This window comes from Nanorana parkeri, unplaced genomic scaffold, assembly GCF_000935625.1.
Source record: "Nanorana parkeri isolate BGI_ZX_2015 unplaced genomic scaffold, ASM93562v1 scaffold1038, whole genome shotgun sequence".
Taxonomy (NCBI): domain Eukaryota; kingdom Metazoa; phylum Chordata; class Amphibia; order Anura; family Dicroglossidae; genus Nanorana; species Nanorana parkeri.
Genome location: NW_017307306.1, coordinates 46,918 through 57,780, shown reverse-complemented (window position 1 = coordinate 57,780; position 10,863 = coordinate 46,918). Strand labels below are relative to the sequence as shown.

General features: G+C 46.3%; 1 protein-coding gene across 1 annotated transcript in view; it reads right to left on the bottom strand.

Annotated features, from left to right (window-relative positions):
* Positions 1–10,863, bottom strand: part of LOC108796009 (adhesion G-protein coupled receptor D2-like) — a gene marked incomplete at its 5' end in the record, with an annotated part of 51,790 nt that overhangs the window by 1,351 nt on the left and 39,576 nt on the right. The window lies entirely within an intron of this gene.

Genomic DNA, 10,863 nt, shown 5'->3' with positions numbered 1-10,863 from the left:
CATTGGCCTATACACATACAGCAAATCAATTAAGTAATAAAATGAACTAGGATCACACTAATCCAGCACGTTATTATTCTGAGTTGCCCCACTCAAGCGGCGGCCATATTGAGTGGGGCACGTGAGATTAATAACGTGCTGGATTAGTGTGATACTTGTTCATTTTATTACTTCATTGCTGTGCTCTATGTGTATAGGCCAATGTAGTTGGATCTGTATGTGCGTTATAATTAATCGATTAAAAAAAATTGCGATTAATCGAACAGGAAAATTTTAATCATTACCAGCCCTAATATTAATATCTATATCGTATTGACATGAAGATGACTGTAGAATTATAACCAAAGCAAACAAGGTATATGTCATGCCCATTTTAAAGGGTCAGGTCAACTAAAAGTGATATTTATCTTTCTTTAATATTCCAACTGCAAGATTTCAATGCCATAGTTCCCAACCAACGAGTAGTGATGGGCCGAACAGACCCGAGTTCGGTTTGAATTTGAACTTTATAACATGAAAAAAGTTTGAACTCGAACTCAATGCAAGTCTATGAGGCTAGAACTTTCAAAATCAATTGTCCCCTTTTTGAAGGCTTATATGCAAGTTAATGGCCATAAAAAGGGTATGGGAATTCGGGTACTGCCCTGGGTATGTCCCATGTATCAATTAAAAAAAAAACTTAAAAAAAATACAGTTTTTAAAGGAGCAGTGATTTTAACTTCACTTAAAGGGAAACAATAAAAATGTAAAAATGAGGGGGGGATGGGGGGGGGGCATGGTCTGGCTATGCTACTGTGAGGAGCTGTGATTCTTTGCTCTTGCGGCAGCCACGTCGATTCTAGCACCATCCTGCTTCATCCCCAATTATATTTGCCATGACCAAGAAAGGGAAACCCCAAGGGAGCACAGTCCACCCCACAAGCTGCTTTTCGGTGGCTCTTTGACCCCACAACACATCCCATGTAGCCAAGACCTAGCCAGGAAGGAGTGCCGGAGCACTCACTGCAGTTTCCCACTCACTGGAAGCCCTGCCCGGATATGCTACTCCGCTTCTCCACGCTGCTGATTCCCGCCAGGCATTCTCTGCCTCCACCACCCCTTCAGCGGTCTCCCGAAGACTGGCGGCTCTGCTGTGAGAGGCGGGACATGAGCGGGTGGCACATCTTCCTCCGCTTCGCCAGTCCCAGGGACTGACGGTGCTGTGCTGTCACCATCCCCGAAGCAGTCGGTGGTGGGTACTGCTGGGGCCCAGCCCCTTGATGTTGCTCTCCTCTCCTGGGCCTGCTGATATTGACTCTTCCTCCTCTCCTACACTGGCCACAGTGGGCACTCAGTCTGTACAGCATGGGGTCCCTCTTCTCCCGAGGCCTGCCACAGCCACACACCATTTGGCCTCCACTACTGCAGCTCCACGGGGTGGGTCACCAGCATTACCTGGATTATACCCCCCACATCTGATCCTGAAGAGGATTCCATGGGTCATGGAGATCGGACCCCCCACTCTCCGTTGAACAGGGGGATGCCCCTTTCCTACTACAGGCAACCCCACATTGGCCGTCACAAGGCGGCGATATTCGGGCCTTACTAAGGGCACTCCCTACTAAGGCAGATTTAACTGCATTAGTTCCTACTAAGTCCGACTTTGAATTGATCACATCCAAAATGGAACTCGTTTATAAGCAGGAAATGTCAGCAATTAAGCAAGAGCGTTCCACCTTTATTTCATGATTTACGGAAGTTGAACAATGCAATTCTGATTTACTATATCGCGTGCACCAATTGGAAAACTCGCAAACTTCATCCAGACAGCAAGTCACTTCCCTGATACTTTCTTTGGATGACCTGGATAATAGAGGTCGACGCAATAACATCTGTATCAGGGGGCTTCCGGAGTCTACATTTTCAATATCTTCTTGGATGATCCTGCGCATACTCCCATTGAACTGGACAGAGTACAACACGCCTTGGGCCCTGTCTCCACTGATCCTTCTCGGCCTCGAGATGTTATATGCAGGGTGCACTACTACTCCAAGAAGAAGGCAATCATGCAATCGGCATGGCGAAAGGGATCCTTTAATTTTGATGGTGCACAAAATCATTTATTCCCGGATATATCCAGATGCACACTCCAAATGAGAAGATTACTCCAACCTTTGCTGCAAAAGATTTGATAAGCCAAGTGTAGAGGGGGCTTCCCTCTACACTTGATTATTTGGAAATCAGATCGCACATATGTGCTGCACTCTCCATCAGACTCCGCTGGTCTCTTTGAGTTCCTGGATACTGCACCTATCCCTATCCGCACCTATCCCTAACCCAGACTGGATCCACTCGCCGCCCGAGACATCTATCTGAAGAACAGCTGAGTGCTCCAAAGACTACGTAATCGGTCGCAACTCTGAAGAACCTCAGCCCTGCTACCCTCACCAAATTAACTGTAACCTACTATGCGTTCTTCATCCATTCCTGACTGCTCATGGGCTGCTCGACAGATCCATCCCTGAATATCTCTCCTAGAGTACTACTCTCATCTAACTATATGTCCTTCATGGTTTTTTCGACAGGCACATCGACTGCTTACTGTAGTACCTTCTTTACTTGTTGCTTTCCCCCCACCCCACTCTACCCCATCCCCTTTTTTTTTTTACTTGTCTCCTCTCCAGGTTTCCTGAGTCAGCCTAGTTGTAAATGCCCCCCGATCTTATCACAGCGCCCTGGACCAGCTGGGACACCTCCCTAGGACTACCTTTCATGGTAAACTCTGGTCTATAGGCTCTCTGATAGGTTGGAACAGGCTGCCATTCCAGAATGATGGAGCCATTCTCTGGGTTAAGAGCCTTCAGTGTTTATATGACTATGTGTATTGCATTGCCTATATGATTCTGTGCTGTTTTTCTCCATTACTCTTTTTTGTTTCTTTCTCATTATGTAAAGCAATATCAGAGGACTTTATGTGCACGTCCGCAACCTCCCTTCCTGAGTCAGGACTTTTGCATACACTCCCCTGTTGAGTTGCTAGGAGGCCTGTGCCCTTTTGCTAATTGTTTGTGAACAGCTGGTTTGTAGAGGTGAACTGTGTTCCCTGTACAGGTGGATGTTTGCCTGGGTGGTATAATCATTAGCAGACTCTTCCCTTTGCCTGGATCGGCCCTGGACAGGGCCAGCCTTTGGGGTGTTCGAGCTGTGCGGCCGCACAGGGTGCCATGGCAACAAGGGCGCCCGGCGGCCTACACAGCTCGCCCATGGGGCGGCTACAGCCTGTGGCTTCTCAACTCCTCACTGCTCGGCCATCCGACATGAGAGCGCTCCCTCCTCCGCCGCCGCCGAGTCTTCCCCCCCCCAAGCTGGGCACCGAGAGGGGATGGGGGGGGGGGGGGGGGCGCATGAGGGAGCGCTGCCTGCTGTCAGGATGGCCGGGCGGGAGGGAGGGAGAAGAGAAGCCGCAGCTTTCAGGACGGCTGAGCGGTGAAGAGAGCGGCGCCGCTGTCATCCTGTCAGTTTCAGGATAACACTGGCTCTGTGCGTGGCCGAGTGGAGGATGGGTAAATATCATTGATATTTACCAATCCTCAATGCAGGGCAAACACTGGAGTAATCGTCTGATCACTCCAGTGTTTGTAAATAACTGGGGACACATAGTACTATGTGTCCCCAGTTATAAATGAACAGGATGTTAATTACATCACTTCCTGTTCATTCATGATTTTATGAATGGGGAGTAGCACTCACTACAGAGGCTTTTCACCATTCATAAACTGCTTGATAGTAAATATTTTACTATCATCAGTTTCTGAATGAATGGGAAGCCTCTGTACTTCCCATTCATTTAGAACAGAGGCTGCAGAAAAACAAATTGAGGTCTCTGTGTCCTCAATTTCTTTTTCTATTTTATTCTTTCGTTTCATCAAACAAAACACATTTTTATGCTATTTTGGATTCAGCCATTGGCGTGTTCTGGAGGCAGGGCACATGACGTCATATGACACCGCACATGTTGGGCGCCGCCATCTTGGTGTATATCTAGGTATACACCAAGATGGCGGCGCCTATATCGGCGTGTGAGGTCACCTGACGCCACGCATGCATGGCATCATGCTCCCTGTCTCCAAGATGGTGGCACCTATTCGCAGAACGCGCCGGTGGCCAACATGGCCGCCCCGCATTCTCAAACATATTTGGGGATATAGTAATTCATTAATTTAACATGAAGTCTAGGTTTTGCGTTCTGTTTTTTATTTTTACTTTTCTAGATACACTTACCTGAAGAAAGGGTCAGCATGACACCCTGACACTTTATTTGTATGGACTCTATTTTAGTTTGACATTATTGTTTGGCTTCTGTTGTTTTATTTAATAAGAATACTAATATTGTGTCTACAAGTTTAAAAGCTTTGAATAAACGTTTTATTTTTATCATACTTTTTAATATGTTTCTTTGGGGCTTAACAAAATGGGAGTCTTTAAATGGTGCGGATATTGGAGAAATGGGTGTGGCCACTGAGGGGTGTGGTTTTACAGAGGGGTGTGGTCACTGAGGGGCACTGTAAAGCTTTCTCGCACAGGGCACCTAAAGGCCTTAAGCTGACCCTGGATGTCCCCTTTAATATAATTAGGATCATGTGACCTATTACTGCAACATGTCCCTGCAGACCTGGCCTATACTACTTACTGATTCTCATTATTACCATATTTGTTCCTCAGTCTACCCCCCTCAAGAGTATCTTTACCTCTCACAATTCCTCTCCAATGCAAATATAGTTTATACAGGGCGATATCCATAAATTATACTATATACTATATACACTACATTATATGATACTCAATGATACATAATACTGAGACGTGCACATGGGTTTTCTCTTATAACTCAATGATACCCTCCCTATGTTGGATAATGTTTCCGAATATGATATTGTGGTGCTCAACGCCATAAGCCTTAATACGCTTGAAAAACGCAAAATCCTCTTTACAGATGTGAAGTGGCAGAAGGCTCAGATAGCATTTATTGAAGAGACACACTTTCGTGCATATAGGTCTCCCCCTTTGCGGGATAGATACTTCCCTGTCGGATACCATAGCACCAATTGGGAAGCAAAGTCAAAAGGTGTGTCCATTTTGATATCTTGCATAGTTCCGTGGACGTTTCTGGACTTAGTATGTGATGAGGCAGGGCGTTATCTCTTTCTCAAGGGACTGGTAGGCACCTCTAAATTCACCTTTGACTCTGTGTATGGTCCTAGCACAAACTAGGCCAATTTCTTTCAAAGCACTCTCTCTAAATTGGATTCCTTTGTGGAAGGGACTCTGATCCTAGGGTAGACTCCTCTAGGGGCTACTCGGGTCTCTCCAGACTCCAGCAAAAATCCATGTCTGTCAGGGACCAGAGCGCCACCAGGTGGCACTGTGGAGCTGGAACCTGATCCTGCAGTTCCAGTGCTCGCCTGCAGGTGTCTCCCAGCAATTAGGCACCACCTGGTGCTGATCTCGGAGGGTATTTAACCTCTCCCTGCAGTGAGGCCTGTGCTTCAGTATTGTTGCCATAGCCTGTATCCTGTTCCTGTTCCTGCCTTGTATCCTGACTTGGACCTGACTCCTGACCCTTACTAATGAGGTCTCTTGATCAGTGGCTCCCTCCTGCTCCCCAGGGGTTGCCCTGTTGTCTCCAGGGTGTAATTGTTACTTATATTTTTACATGTTACTTGCGGATGGTGGTTTCACATTTTTTTCTTCTTGTCACCTCACCTATTCTAGGATAGATCTTTTTCAACATAGGGGTCTTCTCCTTATCCTATCGACTGACATTGGCTCTTTAACATGGTCGGATCATGCGCCAATATCACTTACAGTTTCGCTCTCATCTTCTCCATATTCTAAACCGTGGCATTGGCGCCTCAATGAGAGTCTGCTCCATGACCCCCTGATAGTTGCCAAAATTACTAGAGAACTAGATGCCTATTTTGCAATCAACTCTACTCCTGACTGTGACCCCATGATTGTATGGGAAGTGCACAAGTCTGTCTTGCATAGGATCCTCATTATCATTGGTACCATGATGAAAAAGAAAAGAGAAGCTCAGCGTTCCACTCTCCTCCAGGATATCCATAGTTTGGAATCCTTACACAAGTTAAATGGCTCCCCAAAGGTTTTGGCGGAACTTTCTTTCTTGCGGCTTCGACTTCGATCCTTGCTCTATTTCCAGGCGAAAGCTTCCCTTGAAAGATGTCGTAAAACTTTCTATGAGCCTGGAGATAAATGTGGATGTTTACTGGCGAAAGCCCTTCACGATCAAAGGGCTCAGGGATATGTTCCACATATCAATACCTCAATTGATCCATCTACCCTCTGAGATTTCAGATGCTTTTGGTACCTTCTACCAGTCTTTATACAATTTACCATCCTTTAACCCTCTCTCCGATAGGGAGGCCGAGCTTTCTGATTATTTCAATTCAGTGCAGATGCCCAAACTGTCACCTCAAATGACAGAAGCTTTGGAGTCACCTATTACTTCAGAAGAACTCCAATCAGCAATTAAGAGCACTACTACGGACAAAGCCCTGGGCCCTGATGGCTTGACCCTATTCTATAACAAGGCTTTCCTTCCAAGCTTGGAACAATACTTCTTGACGGCATATACTGCTCTTTCTCAGGGGTCCAACTTTTCCACGGACTCTCTGAGCGCTCATATCTCAGTCATTGCGAAGGAGGGTAAAGACCCCTCCCTTTGCTCTAGTTGCCGCCCTATCTCTCTCCTTAATGTGGATCTTAAGTTATTTACTAAAATCGTTGCAAGCGATCTCCTACCACTTCCATAATCCATCTTGATCTTGTAGGTTTCATACCTTTCGAGGGAAGCGAGAGATAATGTCATCAAGGTGCTTAACCTTTTTCATTGTGTCAATGCTACTTCCAATGCTACCCCCTGTTTTCTATTCACTATAGATGTAGAAAAGACCTTTGACAGGGTGAGCTGGCCTTTTTTGGCCACCGGTACATTTAGGAGAACTGTGGCTGCAGCGACCTGTGTCCTTTCAAATCCCCGCTGCTCTCCGCGCCTGTGTTGGCGGAGGCAGTGGGGACACAGACCGCTGCATACCGCCGATGCCCCACGTACGTTCGCTGATGTGTCGGCTTCCCTGGTCCGGACGATCCTCCGCTCTCCTGGCCCGGCGCGGCTCTTCTGCCCTGCCCCGCACCCGCCTATAAATGTACCTGTTTCGACTTACATACAAATTCAACTTAAGTACAAACCTAAAGTCCCTAACTTGTATGTAACCCGGGGACTGCCTGCACTATGCTCTGCTGGTTCAGGGCCCTCTACTCCTCTCCAGAGCACAAGTAAAGGTCAATGGGGTCTTCTCGAATCCCATTAGAATAGCAAATGGTACACGTCAAGGGTGCCCTCTCTCCCCCCTCCTTTTTCGCTTTATCTTTGGAACCTCTTCTCTGTGCAGTCCGGCTCAATCCCGATATATCTGGGATATGGCAAGGAATACAAGATATCGGCATATGCAGATGATATGCTTTTCTCCCTCGCCAACCCGGATATCTCTTTTCCGAACTTATTAGACACGTTTGAGCATTATAGTAAGTTTTCTAATCTCAAAATAAATTTCCATAAATCAGAGCCAATGGATGTGGCCATGCCCCGGACTCAGGTGTCCCACTTATGTACTAACTTCCCATTTAAGTGGGCCCAGACTGCTCTTAAATACCTAGGTACTCTTATCCCCAGGGACGCCTTAAATTTCCCCCCATTGCTCAAGCTTTGTTCATTAACTTCATTTGGGCTCACAAACATCCGCATGTCCGGTTTAAAATTTTAGCCTTGCCTAAAAGCTCTGGAGGTTTGGCTATACCAGACATACAGAAATATTACTTTGCCTGCCACTTAGTGAGATTGGTAGATTGGTGTAGACATGGTGACGCTAAAACTTGGGTTCTGTCATGGATTGGGACTCACGGGTATGAACTGGAGTCAGGTATGTGGACCCTTTCTACTACACTGGCAGGGACACTTAGAGAAGGAGTCCAAGCAGTGTAGGCTGATGACTCACAGAGCTGGAGTACAAGCAGGGAATGGAGCTGAAGAACTGAATGAGGCAGTGGAAGTCAGCTTAAGCTGAAAGTTCAAATACAAGGCAAGGATGCTGCAATGCTGATTAGGTGGCATGGGATGTTGAGTAGGTGGCATGGGGTCCCCCAGGAATCTAAGGGCCAGCTGGTATTCACCAGAGCTCCTGATGGTGGAGATGGGCTTGGCTGCGTGCTGACCCCAGGTCACAATCCCTAGGTCCACCCAACTCACCTAACAGGTACAGGGTATGTATCAAAGGTTAGGGACAGGCTGAAGACTCCGACATTCAGGCACAAAGCAAAGCACGGGGAAGACTGTAGACAGGGATTTCCAAGGACAAAGCAAAGCACAGGGCAGACTGTAGACAGGGATTTCCAAGGACAAAGCGAAGCACAGGACAGACTGTAGACAGGGATTTCCAAAGACAAAGCGAAGCACAGGGCAGACAAACCCGGGATCATACAGACCGATATCGTTGCTTAACGTTCACGCAAAGATACTTTCAAAGATAGCGGCACAGAGATTAGCCGATAGACTGCTGTCCGTAATTGATCCAGCACAAGTGGGTTTTATTAAAGGTAGGTCGGCGGTTAAGAACATCCGCAGAGTCCTGACAGCATTAGAGATTGCCAAATCGTCCCCTTCCAGGGAACTAGCTATTGTTACCCTGCATGCAGAAAAAGCCTTTGATAATGTGAATCTCGATTGGCTATTTCTGGTGCTGTCCACACTCGGATTTCAGGGCAAAGTGCTCTCCTTTCTGCAACATATGTATGATTCAGCCAGGATCTTAACTGGAGGCGCTCTATCTCCGTCGATATTGTTAAACATCCCACTGTCACCGCTCCTCTTTAATTCGGCTCTGGAACCCCTAGCGAGGTATATATTACAAACACCATTGCTTAGAGGTATAACTTTAGGGGATGAAGAGCTTCGCATTGCACTCTTTGCAAATGATATCCTACTATTTTAATCTAGGCCTGCCAACGACATAGTAGCCATCCAAGATATATATCGATATATATATATATCGATATATATATCGATATATATATATATCGATATATATATATACACATTCACACACTTTAGAACTTTCTCAGGCCTTCGAATAAATCTCAGCAAAAGCAAGGTACTTCCTCTTACCACTATTGTGGATAACTCTTGGGAACTCAGATTGGCGCATAGAGTGGCGCAACGTGACATCACCTACTTAGGCATTAAGGTTGAGAAACTTCCTTCATCGCTAAATGGGCTCAATATTTCCCCTTTGATAGATAGGACTATTCGTGAACTAGAGATTTGGGGGGAGCTACACCTTTTGCTCTTTGGGAGGATACACTTGTTTAAAATTACAAGCTTTGCTAGGCTATTATATCCGTTACAGACTCACCCTTTACTACTAAAACATAAGGACGTCAATCACCTCAATACAGCGGTGCTCAGATTCATATGGTGCTCTAAAAGCCCTAGAATCTCTCTTAAAAAACTATGGCTCCCGAAGAGCCGGGTGGGGGGGGCTAACTTGCCCAATTTACATTTGCGCAATATAGCCTGTTTATTACGACATGTGCTGGATTGGGTGTCTGGCAATTCTAGATTTTCCAATACCTCTCTGGAAGCTGCCCTACTGCATCCCTGGATCATCAAGGCCATTCTGCACTGTAAGATTTATCTCCTTCCGAAGGATATAGCGGGTAACCTATTGATTCATGACACGGTGGTGGCCTGGAGGGAGGTTCGCCGAGGACTGCATCTATCCCATGTTCCCCCAAGGAATGGATTACTCAGGGTTTAAAATTTTGCATCAACAGGGGCTGAGTATGTGGGCTCAATTGTTCTTAGGGCCTTCAAAGACACCTGCAACCTTCCTGGACCTCGTTAGGGTTTTTGAATACCGGGCACACATTTCCTCCATTTCCTCCAAGCCACCAAAACGTGGCAGAGCGTCTCCCAGAACCCTAAGAATTTTTTAGGGGTGTCCTTTCTAGACGCCATGCTGAAGGACAATGCCTACTCTGTCTCGGAAACTGTATCCCCACCATCAAACGCTGTATGTGCAATCTTTACACACCTCTAATGTCAAGAACTGGGTGAAAGACTTTCCGAATCCCGATATAATTGATAATCTACTATGAGGTTACAACAAGATTAAAAGCATAGTGATCAATGAAACTTGGAGGGACACCCAATTCAAAATTCTACACAGTGCATGCGTCCCGTATTTTAAGCCGCAGGATTAATCATCAGAAACTCTGACATCTAGCTGTCCGAAATGTGGTTCTATCCAACCGTCACTGGCACATTGCTTGTGGAATTGTGCCACTGTCAACAAGTTATGGCATGCACTGGCCTTCTTCATTACAGATGTTACAAAATGGATCCCCCCTTTTGAATCCCTTCTCTATGTCTTTAGTGCGCCACTGGGAGAGGCTATGGCGCGAATGGGGCAACAAGGAGGGGACTGGGTGCATCTTTGTCTCCTAGCGGCCAGGCGCTGTGTGATGCGTAAATGGAATGCAAATACCCCTCTGACTGTGCATGAAGCGGTGAGGGAATGACTGGATGCAGAACTTCAACCCGACATGAGATCCGAGGCATTTTATAATAGATGGACAGCTTTCATAAGCACTACCTTCACACCAGCTGAAATTGCTCAGATCATGACACCATTTCACTATACAGAATGGTACCTGAAAGCCTGTCTATCACATACATCAGGGAATCTTGAGATTGCATAAGTACTGGGTGTTTTCAATAATGTTATTTTTCTGTGCCAGCATTGATCG